Genomic DNA, 13,270 nt, shown 5'->3' on the forward strand with positions numbered 1-13,270 from the left:
ATTCAAATGTAATATTTTTTTATAATTAAGTGTAACAGTATTTATGGCCAGACTAAGTATATATATATATATATACAAAAAATCAACGAAATATATAAATAGTTACATAAACAAGCTTTTAAGCCATTAGACGACGCGTCTTCTAGAATACTAACAATACAATAACTTTGTAAAGCAAAATAAAAAAACTAAATAAATCCATGTTATTTGTCATACATACACAAACTACAATGAAATGTAATAGTGTAGAATTTATTGGAAATAGCAGCGTAGGTTTCTAACTATTCCCTTTACATTTTTACATCTTGCTGACAGATCGCTACACGTGCCTCACATCTTTGGATGATGACACGTGTATATTAATACGGCTATTTTTATACTATAAAAGTTACATTACATGTCGGTAAATGTAAGGACATGATATAATATTAAAAATATGTATAAATACAAAAACTTTCGTCTGCTATCTAAGGTGATATCCGAAAAATTATCGATTATTATAGGCCAATAGAGAAATATTTTAATTCTAAATCATCGTTCTGATTTATAAAATATGATCTAACTAGTAATAATACACGAGTATATAGTAAGGACTACTTTAAATTGTGACAGCCAACGTGACCTTATAAAAGGAATTCTTATTTTCTTCATTGCTCTACAGATTCTTATTGAATATATAAATATACAAAGATTATATGATTTTTTGAATTATGGCAATATCATTCTTTAGTATAAATTAATTTCCATAATTAAGGCCCAGTTCACACCCTACTCCACTGCAAGTCAGTAACAAGAAAAAAAATCGTAGAAAACTTTAAGCCAATTAAATCGAATCCAATATTTAAACTTCGCATTTGTCTTATCAGGCTTCTTAGTCAGTGTAGAAAAAACTTCATTTATTTAGTGAGGATTTGTACAAGTCCTAGTTTAACTAACTTTAGTTCTAGCAAACTTATCTGGGAGAGGGGATTAATTTGAGATTTAGTTTCAGATACTTTAAAACTTCAATGTTGTAACTAGATTGAATTCACCGTAAACTCACTGTAGAGAATGCAGGTTATTTTTTACACATAATAAACATTAAATATGTAGCGGATCTATTCAGAATTTTTAATTAAAAATTCAGTTCTGTGAATAACGCATTAGAATAAAAAGAATTTAATTAGTTGGTACCTCAATTATATATTTAGCGATTACTCTGGTTAAAAATCGTAATCATGAAGACTGGTTTTTGAAAAGCTGGTAACAATTATTAAATAGGCTTAACAATTGCACCTATAGACAAAGACTGAATATTTTTAATACGCATATAGATTAGAAACTCGCTAATTGTGTACCAAAAAACGCATAAAATTACCATTGAATTTCAATCCATTAAAGAAAGAGAGTGGTAGATTAAATTAAACAAAGGTGTATTACACGATCTTTCATTTGTCAGTATTATCGTCAGATTTTTCTAAATAAACCCTTAAATACTCCAAAACAGTTCCAGTTTTTGACATCCAATTTTCCCCGTCATTTTTCTAACACGAAAGACGTAGACAATCCTATACATCCAGCCAAATGATAGGAAATAAGGAGAAAGAGGGAAAAAAGTTTTAAAAGGAGCCTTTACACGAAAGTTACTTGACGTAATTGATTTTGTTTTCTATGTCAACGTTATCTAGCTGGCCCTTTATGGAAAGACAAAGGAGATTTTAAGAATTAAAGGCATAATGTACTTGATGGGGTGATTATCCCGAAACTCTTACAACTAAGCGAGGCGATTTCCCTAGTGGGACTAAAACTCTCCACGCCACTTAGCGAAAAATGTATACATGATGCCTATTTTTAGGATCTGAATTTTCATATCATAATCATTAAGGCATATATTAAAATTAAAAATTAAATGACACAATAACTATTATAATTGTGTAGTTAATTATGTCTCGGTTTAACCGGTCAATATTTGTTCAGGGACACATCTCCTATAAAGTTTTACGATATATTCCGTCACGCTGGCCATTACTGCAATAGTCATATTAGATATTTAAAGAACAATTTTCATAATGATAGAATAAATAAAATACACATAAACTGCGACATATATCTTTCCCAAACGCAGTACTCATCTAACCCAATGGGACGCAGGGATCACATAATCTTGTGAAAAACAACAAGCGACTGCCAGTTACGTATCTATTTTATACTGAGTGAAAATAATCTGTTATTACAATTTATAATGTACATGAAACAAATCTTATTTAAAATTATACTAGCTGTGACCCGCGGTTGAAACCGCGTAAGTCCGTATCCCGTAGGAATATCGGTATAAAAAATGCCTATGTGTTATTTCAGTTGTCCAGCTATCTACGAAGCAAATTTCATTGCAATCGGTTCAGTAGTTTTTGCGTGAAAGAGTAACAGACGCACACATACATATGCATCCATCCTCACAAACTTTCGCATTTATAGTATTATTATTCGGCAATAGATGTCAGGAAGAGTCAAACACCTCCTATTTGTTATAAAAGTAAGTTTAAGTCGATAAAATACGAATATGACATTTTCCAAAAAAAGATTCCTAGCTAGATCGATTTATCGCCCCCGAAAGCCCCTATATGCTACTTTTCATTAAAATCGTTGGAGCCGATTCCGAGATTCCAATATATATATATATATATATATATATATATATATATATATATATATATATATATATATATATATATATATATATATATATATATATATATATATATATATATATATTGCTCTTTTAAAGATATAAGATTTACAAATAGATATGTCGTAATTAAAAAATCTTAATAGAATCCCTTAATTCTCTATAACGCATAATAATATTTTAAATATAACTATATTGGGTAAGTGAATTTCGTTGGAAGAAATAAGTTTATTTCACCATACATCAAACAACAAAATAGCGATTAGTTTAAACATTCGTTGAGTATTTATATACCCTGAATAGTTCTCAAACGATCTCAAGTAATAGCCGGTTTATGTACCCAATATCACATCTGTATTCACAAAGGCACCACGAGAAAAGTTAGCATACATTTCATCTTACTTAAACATTATCAAACTGTAAATATAATATGCATTCGCATATCAAGCTTAGAACTACTCCCAACCGGAGAGCTTTGACGTTGTTATTTGCATCAAAAAGGATCAACTGAAACGCTTACACTACGTAACGACTGTAGCTTTGCTCGCACTTTGTGCTATAACTGCCGAAATTAAACTCGCATACTATGTAAATGCACGCAGGGATTACGAATTACCTTTTAGTTTTTGTGAGTTTTATTTCAGCGGCCCGCTCTCGCTTCGCCTTGGAAACGTAAAATACGCTTATAAATCACGATAGAACTTGTTGACTCGATGTTATTAAAACCAAACGTAACAGGAGTCAGGGCGATAATGACGAAGTTTGTTTATTTGAACGCGCTAATCTCAGGAACTGCTTGTTCCAATGAAAAATTATTTTCGTATTGAAAAGTTCATTTATTTAGGAAGACTTATAGTAAGTTAAAAAGCATTAACTACGACGTGGGAGAAATCTCGGGGAACTATTACCAATATTATTGAATTACAATTGGAAAGAAACATAGCACTATTGACTTGTGCTGTTTTATTTCTCCGACGTTATATTCTGGAAATGTGTATAAAGTTTATTGTCTTTTTATTATCAGAACAACAAGGAAACAACATAAATGATAGGTTGTGATATTTAGAAAAAAAACCCACTGAGGTTTTTCAGTAATGCGCGTAAATTAAATTGTATATAGAATAAACATCATGCATTAGATTAAAGTTAATAGAATGATTTTTGTTTATATATGTGATACTAACTTAAAAGTTTTTATGAGTTTCATAAAATTAAAAAAAGTTTCAATATGAGTGATATATTTTCTTCATGAGGAAGCAATAATGGATATCTAAATCACTTTAGATTAAAAGTTTTATGCTATAACGAATAAATGCAACAGCCTCTGCATTATTTCAATAAGAACACAAAAAGGTATTCAGATACAATAGAAGCTATCGATTATAATGGATAAAGACTACAATAATCGAATGCAAATGAATATAGAGTGCAGATAAGTATACAGTATTTCATTTTATATTGAAAACTATTCGACTATTTAATAACAATCTCTATTTATCATACTCGCACTGAATAGCAATATTATATAATTAATAAATAAAGCGATCACTCGTCATCATTATAATCGTAACCTCCTTGGTACACTGGTTAACGTATGGCCGTAGAACAAAAATGGTCCTGGGTTCAATTCCCGCTGAGGACTCACCAAAAAATCTCGCTCTGGCAGGACGGAGGCTGATCTCCTACATGTTCATAAAGGAAATCAATCAATGATACATATGTATATCATCTGCCCAATACCCATTAGAGGACATAGTACTTCATTTGTTTATATAAACAGATATAGCATGAACAATAGTTTTTAGGTCAAAAAAGGCCAATACAGATATGTGTGTGCCAAAGGTAAGAGCGGTATAAGTGGTAGCTCAACTGAAATGTTTCGACTGCTAGCACAACATAGAAGTTGTTTTAATTCATTCACCGTTCCAGCTATTAAATTGTAGAACGCTTCACCTGAACCAATAAAGAACCAAGAGTTGGACACACGCACACATTTATATAACCAACGAATCATCGGTTTCGGCCGTCTCTGTCGGTATAGTGCCACACACGTTACACACATACGTATACATACACTTTACCGACGAAGAATTACAATTTAGGAGTGCTTTTTAATGTTTAAAATCAAGTCCAAATTAAATAATGATTTACTGAGATAATTTAAGTAAAGGATTTTTTTGATAGATTTTTACGAGATTTGCTGTGTTGTCTTTGTACAAAATAGCAAAACAAATATTGAATATAAATAAGTGATTTCAATTCGATATTGAACGATATAAAATTACAAGATTATATAGTGTTTAGTATGCAGAAACAAAGCATATAAATAAGATTTAAAATGTAGGCTATACGCACACTATCTTTAGTTCTCGTATTTAGAATCCACTTGAAATATTCTATTTTTAGTATTGAATCGAATGAGATAAATATAATACTGAATGCGTATTGTATACCTTGTTTACAATTTAAAAATCGTTTCACTGACATAGATTCTATGAACCGAATGTGTATTGTAATTTACTATTTACATATTTTTCATATTTTTTGTTTTGCATCGGCTTTCAATTTGATAAAACAAATTAAATATCATAATATACGTTCAGTATTAATGGCATAGCACGTGTTAAATATTCATTGTGACTTAAACATTCGAATCAAACGAGTAACCCGCAAGAAGCCTGCAAATGTATGTATATAAAAGGTTTAGGCTCCTTTACCAAAAGCAGTTTTAATTATTTTTATTTAAATTAAGTTTTTTAAACTAAGCTAATCACAAATACAAATGAGCTATCCAACCATTATTTAATTTCCATATAAATGTGAAATTTAATTGAAAGTTGGAGGTATATTTGTTATTCTTTCACGCGAAAATAGTTGAACGTATCTATATGAAATAAATCATTAATCGATTGTTGTTTGAATTAAAGTATAAGCAATTTTAATCAAGGTATCGAGTAAAGCCACGTTATCCAGCTAGAATTAAAATATTTCAAATAATAAGTGAAAATAAAAGCGTTATAAATAAGCCAACAGACGGAATAAATAATTGTTACTCAGATTACAATTTCAAAGAATTAACAAAGCATACACTTATAGAGATATCGAAGCTTTTATATTCCAAGTATTAAAAAATAAGCTCTCTCATATTCTCTTTATAAATTTATTCCAAGTAATTTTATCGGTGGCATGGCACTTATAATATCATTAAACAATTTAAAATTAACTTTAATGTAATCTTCAACGCCAAGTACAGGTCATTAATAAATATAATTGTTTATATATGTACTGTGTTTGCATATTGCATACATAATAATGTTATTATTATTATGAACAATCTAATTAAATATACATTTTATGATGCAATTCAAGTATTTTCATGTCATTGTTGCGTCTATAGCTCTCAATCTGCAATAGTCTATAGCCCAAAAACGCTCCCTATATCTAAGAAAAGATAAATAAAATCTTACGATCATCTTCCAAACATTATAATAAACTTACACTATAAGTAGCACAAGGAGCACTCACTTAAAATAAGCTGTTTCTTTCACAGAACTCACCGTTTATTTATAATCACATTTGAAGTTACCGCTAAACGGTCGAGGCTTTGAAATAACTGTTAAAAACTTTCAGTACGGACACACACCCACTGCAAAGGTTCGCGTAAGACTGGCGGCCCGCGCAGTCTCCGAAACTACGTAGCTCGTAGCTTATATCTCGTAGCTCGTAGACCGTAGTTCGTAGCGGCGAAGTCATAAATTGAGATAAACGATATTTAATTAAGGTAACTTTTTCTTGTTAAACAGCCAATTGTAATGAACAACTTGTGAACTTATCTACATCACCAGTTTTGTTGGGGTTAACCATTTCATGTTCACTCATTTTATTGTAAGACAACGTATCAATTAGCCGATTTGTTTTAAATATTTGTATATGAATTATGAACTCGCTATTACGTTATCACATATGATAATTTTAATCGCCACCTTGAAAAGAAGTTAACATGTGAGCATGAAATCGAGGGGATCCGGTACTATCCTACTAATATTATAAATGCGAAAGTTTGTAAGGATGTGTGTGTTTGTTACTCTTTCACGCAAAAAATGCTCAACTGATTGCAATAAAATTTGGTACGTAGACAGCTGAATAAGTGGAATAACATATAAGCAACTATTTACCTCGATAAAAAAAAAAATAAAAATCAATCTCGATATTCCTACGGGATACGGACTTACGCGGGTGAAACCGCGGGGCGCAGCTAACTCCTAGTAAACACAAATAATCTCGTTCTGGCAGGGTAAAGATAAGCAACTTACTTGCAAAAGAAAGGATTATGTTTTTTTTATTTAATTTTAAGAATTACAAATGGTCGTTACATGTATACGTAAGTTATAGATCATTTTTAAATATAAATTGACGTTTTTTAGGATAGGATCAAATATGCAGTTTTGCATATATTTAATGAAATCCCATATTCTAATATTTACTTATAGATTAATTTATGAAAAGCGATTTAAAATTGGCCTAAAGATATCTTAATATAATCTTGATTATTTCATAGGTACATACATCGACTATTAAACAAACATAATATTATAAAGGAATGATTTTATCGTCTTTATTTCTTAGAAGAACTTGCTTTTCTTCTGAATACAAGCTGTTTCTGCTATCTTCAGAGCTTCTAGGTGCACGCTGTTCCCGCAAGAAATTTCATGTGGACCACAAGCGCCTTAGTAGCCGAGCTATTGAGAAGGTAGGTGAACACATACAAGCGTAAAACAAACGCGTCGATGTATACGCAATTAAAATTGCGTTGTGGCCATAGTAACAGCGGGTAAAATGTTTAATGGTTTAATTGATGCACAGCTGTGTTTGTAGTTTGATATAACGTACGACGTCTCACGTGAATAAAAGAAAATCCTTAAAGAATACGTCACTCAGGACCTCCAAAACGGATTGCAATATAAACATGATACTTAAATATTAATTAATCATTTTTAATAAGAAACTAAACCTCCTTCAAACGAAGACACAAGCTATTAAGACATGCACAAAATAAGTCACAGTCGAATTTATTACCTCTTCCTTATCAGTTAAATACATATGTTATAATTACAAAATAGCTAAAAACACAAAAAGTATAAGAATCATTTATCTTGTGTTCGATTTTGCTTTGAGTAAACAATATTTTGAAAGATTCTTCAGATTATTGTATACGCGTCTTTCTCTACCACGGTTCCTTTCTTTTATAATCATATCAAAATTAACACAAAAAAGATTTGAAAACATTTTAGTCAGTTAGTATGTGGTAGTCGAGCACGCTCGGGCACGAATTGGGACAACTCGCACCGGGGAAGTACATAACCCCCACAGAAGACGCCTCTCCAAATGATCATGGGCGGTGTTAGCGCTTATCATCAGGCGACCCACTAGTTCCATTGCCGACTGTGACATAAAATAAAATGTTATCGATTATATTACATTGACCGCAAGCAAAACTGCAAAAACATCTTTACCCTAAAATCACAAAGTTTCTATGATATTTATGTCCTTGTATAGTCCTTTGACTAAAAGACAAGAGGCTCCTCAGTATATCTGGCATAGAGAGAGATTAATCAAAAGTATGAGAACACTCTAAATCAATCACGTATTAAGAGGCTTGCTCGTTCTAAGTTTCGGTTCAAACGGTTACCAACAATGTTACGAAGTTCGTGAATGATGAAAATTAAGGGATAGTACTGGTTTTTAGGTTAAGTCGCGTTTAGCAATAGATTTAAAATTAAAAGTATTGGTAAGTATTATGTGAAATTATTATTACGGCATTAAATCCGAAGCTTTAAAGATTCTAATGTACATTACCAAAAAATAGGTTTTATAAAATTTCAAAAAAAGTAAAAGTCATATTTGACTGTATTTTTGGGTGGTTTCAGCCAAAACTTTTAACTAGGTGAACCAATTTTGATAACACCTATTTTATTTAAACCTGGTGATTGCCGTTTGGTCCCGTTAAATTTAGCTAGCTAGTTCTATTTGAAGACGAATTAATTTAATGTTAAATATAATTAACTATCTGATAACAGTTTTAGTTATGACTTTTATTGACCACCGAGCAACAGATAGCGAGATATTTGCGAAAACTGATTTTCGTGACCTGTTAAGCTTATCACTGCAGATCAATGACAATTTTTCAAGTCTTAAAATACCTTTGTGTTGGTGTATACAAAGAATGAATTAAAAAAAAAAATTATAGCAAGCTGATGCTTACTACTTTACATGTCATGACGTTAATTTAGATAAAAAATACATCACCACCATCATCATCATCATCATCATCAGCCAGGCACACACCTCCTATAAGGGTTCAGGCCATAATTCACCACGCTGGCCAAGTGCGTGTTGGCAGATGGCACAAGTCGTCGAACTTTTTAATATAAAATAAAAATATAAAAAATACGTATACCGTAAATTGAAATCACAAATCGAAGGTACTTTATTAAAAATATGTAAAGTTCGTATTTATTGGCAATTTTATCGTATTCTTATATTTTATTCCCTAAGCATAATCAACGATGTCTACAAAAAAGAGTTTTTTACAACTAAGCACACACGATTATGTATTCAATATGTATCGCCTCGGGAGTTGATTTCTTGTAGATATTTGTTGGAAGTTTCGAATACAGTTATACAATAACAATTAAGTGATACGCTCTGTGAATAATAATAATAACATACAGTTAAAATCATAAAAACACAGTTTAATGATAGAATCAACTAAATTGTCTCACTTGCTTATCAGGATAATATGATAAACTCATCAAATTATTGTATTGTCACCAATCCTGGATAAATGAACAAAGTTTGAATTAAATCTTTCTCTTTAATGTGGGTCAAAGTCGAGTCCAAAGGAGTCGGTTACACACAAACATAAAGGTGAAGTTAATAAAGGGCTAAGAAATATATTTCTGCTGAAGACGATCACAGATTATACAAGCGAGTACATACTTATTATTTTTATCAAATCATCTATTGTGTGCGTGTGTGTGTATTTGTGTAAATATGTGTGTCTTTGAAGTAAGATACAGATTTTGTACAAGTATTACTCGTAGTTTCATTTACACGTTATATTTGGTAAATAAAGATATGTATGTATAAGACTGACAACATTTATAATAGTTGATAAGACTACATTTATGAGTTATTAAGTGATACAAGCAACAATGTCTATTGTACAGAAATTCGCGAGACCCTTTCCTCCATTATTAAATTCCTTGATTATAATAATTACTATAGATTCTATGGAATTTGGGGATGCCTTAAAACTTTTAGTTCTTGCTATTACTGTATTCTAATCTATTACATCTATGTAAATAAGTACATTATTATTTTGAAATGGTTGTCTGACAGATAAGACTTTGAGCGATAAGGCTGCTTTTTGTAATATCCTTTATTACAGTTTTTTTTTTGTTTTTTGCTTAAAGTCAACGCAACAGTCGAAATTTATTTTGTACAAAACTTTGTCTCCCACGCAAGTGAGGCCGCGGGCGAAAGCTAGTGTTTAAATATGTTTATTATAGAATATAAGCATCTTCTTATCAAGTCTCGTATTATTCATACCGGGCTACGCATTAATTGGGGCGTTAGGAGTGTTAATTTGAAGCAGGTGCGTCTCTCGGTATTCCAAATTTATTACATCTGTACAATTTACTTAATTATATTATACAATATACTTTGCTTTATGAATAATATTTGGCGAAATGGATTGATAAATATAATTATTATCATGTACATAAATATTCTTAACCGAAATTCCAGTGTATGTTTAATCAACTATAAAGGTAAATAGAGGAACTATATGATGACGTAAGAGTATACCGTAGTGAAGCATTTGTAATTTTAAGCGCGAGATTTCAAACTATCGAAATATTGTGTTGTGTATTCGATACTTACAATTTAACGTATTGTTTTTTATTTGACTATGAAGCAAATACATCGCAGTTTTCTTTTTATGTAATAACTGGCAACTGAGCTGGTGGTTCGTCTGATGGTAAGCGATCGCCACCGCCTGTGAACATTTGCAGAGATAGGGCAGCTACGGATACCTCGCCTGCAATTAAGCGTTAAAGGATAAGGAAAAGATTGAGGGAGGAAGAAAGGTATACCAAATCAGTAATGCTCAATTCAAAAACAATTTTAACTATTAAATCGCAAAATCGTTTTAATACAAATTAATTACAAAACGAGGATAATCGTTGATTAAACTAATTATTTATAAATTAAACTAACACAAGCAAACACTATTAAACCTAACATCTATTTAAAATAACCAGCGAGAAAATATAACATTTTACTTCACATTTAAAAGCTTCATTCGCTACACATAAACAAACAAATCGCAGTTAACTTAAACAAATACAGTACAGTTAACAGTTCAAAAGCTAGTTTAAATAACTAAGGTGCAGTTTAGCTCCTTACTGCGCAAATAGAGTTGCTAAAAAACTTTCAAGTTTGCATTTTAGTATTCAGCGCAAGTTCAAAATTTACATATCACGATTTAGTAGACAGGATTAAATTATTAATGTTATTGAGCTTGTATTGTCGACAAATGTTTATTTATATTTCTATTTTGTTCTGAACGTAAACACGTATATATAAAATACATATTTAAAATATGTTTATACATTAATCTTATTTACATAAGAGTAACTCTTTATGTAAATAGCAAACATATTTTACTTAAATTCAAGCAAAAATCATTTGTATCGATTTAAGAAGCTAGATTTAGCCAGCGTAACTGATAATGGCGAGTTGATAATGTCGCATGTCATCACACATCTTGGACATGTTGACTTCGTCACGATGTTTTTTCACCATTTCGGGCAGTGATAATGTGCATAGTATGCAGATAAATTGACAAATCTATTTATTGTACACTCGCCTGGTATCAAATCTGCGAATTTTCTCTTCAAGTACGTCGTCCTTACGTCCTTAGGCACCACTGATCGTATTCACATGAATAATACTAAAACTTTTATAAGTCTACTATTTCCATTCATAGTTGAAACAAACTGAACAATGTCAAATATCCAGTCACAAAAAGTGGCTGTAATTTTCTCAACAACTTGAAAACAAACCATTTATCGTAGTAAGCTTAATCATTACAGATAATATTGACAGGCATTCGATTTGATGTATCGGAAATGGCCGTTTCTATCTAAGCGCTTTTCTAAAAGCCTTTCATTTGATTTATCGACGTGCAATAAGTCTAATTTTTGTGTTTTCCATTGAGGGGAGGGATAATTTTAATGTTTTAGAATGTAATTTATCACTAGTATAGTACTAATTGAATTTCAAACTAATAATATAAATAAAAAAGTATTTTTGTTACCATTCAACCTCTTACTCCACTTTTTAAATCATTTTTAACCACCATAAAGCTTAGCGAGCTCTCTCGACTTTGTCGAATATTATTTGTCGTTGTTGTTGTTGGGTTTTCGCTATTTTTTTGTTGTTATTAAAGACATTCCATCAAAACTGAAGATTTTCAATCATTCGATACTAAAACTAACTTATCAATGAAACGCTTAGTTTTCAGTTTTATGAGAAATGTGTAGAAATGTAATTAAGAGAGCATTCAGATCTCCAATAACTTGGAGTAGCTCTGGAACCTGGTGTTTGTACAAAAACGCACGCGGCAATTTAAACTAACTAACTAACCGCTTTGCAATATTTTGGCTATTGGTAAGAATAAAGTTTATCCAATAGCAGAAAATACATTCAAAAACAATCTGAGTAGAGCATTTGTTTTAAGATCGACGACAGAGCGTTTAGTTTTCCTCATTAGTGTGAGGTTACGAGAGGAATAAGAGTGGTGTCAATCTTCTTTTGCTACTAACCATATGTTATGAGGAAGCATTCTTATCCCTTCTACTACATGCGAAAGTAACTCCAACTGCCTGTGTACAGAGATAGTTTGAAATCCGAGAAAGGAAAGAGTTTAATTTGTTATTCCAGAAATCCTATTAGAACGGAAATTATATAGGTAATTCTCTGTGGATCCCTGTGATTTCGCGGACGAAAAGCTAGTTTGCTATATACACATCCACATAGCGTTTTTAATCCCGCAAAGTGAATAAAGCCATTCAATGCTTACATATTGCTGTAAACCACATAAATAACTTGTCAATAAATTTCTGTAGCGTTCACAAAGCTTCTCAGAAGCCTGATAAACGTTCGAAAACTCGACCGCGTATACAAGAGTTGGTAACTTGTTACATTTTAAAAGGCATTTGTAGTCTATAGGAGTAAACTTTAAACGTTGAAACTGGAACTATCGGGGTACAATTAGTCAGCTATCACAGTGGAATTAGAGGGAGCCGTTCAAAAGGCGATAATTTGCTGCTGACATACAAATTAGAAAGTTGGGCGCCGGCTGTATGTGCTGTTATGTGAACAAAGCTTTATCCTGCAGCGTGGCTTTGTTTGGTGTTGGAATTTGGAAATATTTTACCAATAATAGAGAAGAAAGCAGGACGAAATTTGCGGCGATATACATATACATACATACAATACTAAAATAGCAGTATATATATATATATATATATATATATA

General features: G+C 31.3%; 1 protein-coding gene across 3 annotated transcripts in view; it reads right to left on the bottom strand.

Moving 5' to 3' along the window:
* The window catches only part of LOC119832923 (connectin-like), a 77,595-nt gene extending 71,271 nt beyond the window's left edge, over positions 1-6,324 (bottom strand). Inside the window, exon 1 of one of the 3 annotated variants that reach the window (XM_038356751.1) lies at positions 6,191-6,324. The gene's annotated coding sequence lies outside the window, so the exon portion shown is untranslated. Of the gene's footprint in view, positions 1-6,163 lie in introns of all 3 variants that reach the window. The other 2 variants (XM_038356750.1, XM_038356749.1) reach the window with 2 other exon arrangements.
* Between the last annotated feature and the right edge of the window lie 6,946 nt (positions 6,325-13,270).

Source organism: Zerene cesonia, chromosome 16, assembly GCF_012273895.1.
Source record: "Zerene cesonia ecotype Mississippi chromosome 16, Zerene_cesonia_1.1, whole genome shotgun sequence".
Lineage (NCBI taxonomy): Eukaryota > Metazoa > Arthropoda > Insecta > Lepidoptera > Pieridae > Zerene > Zerene cesonia.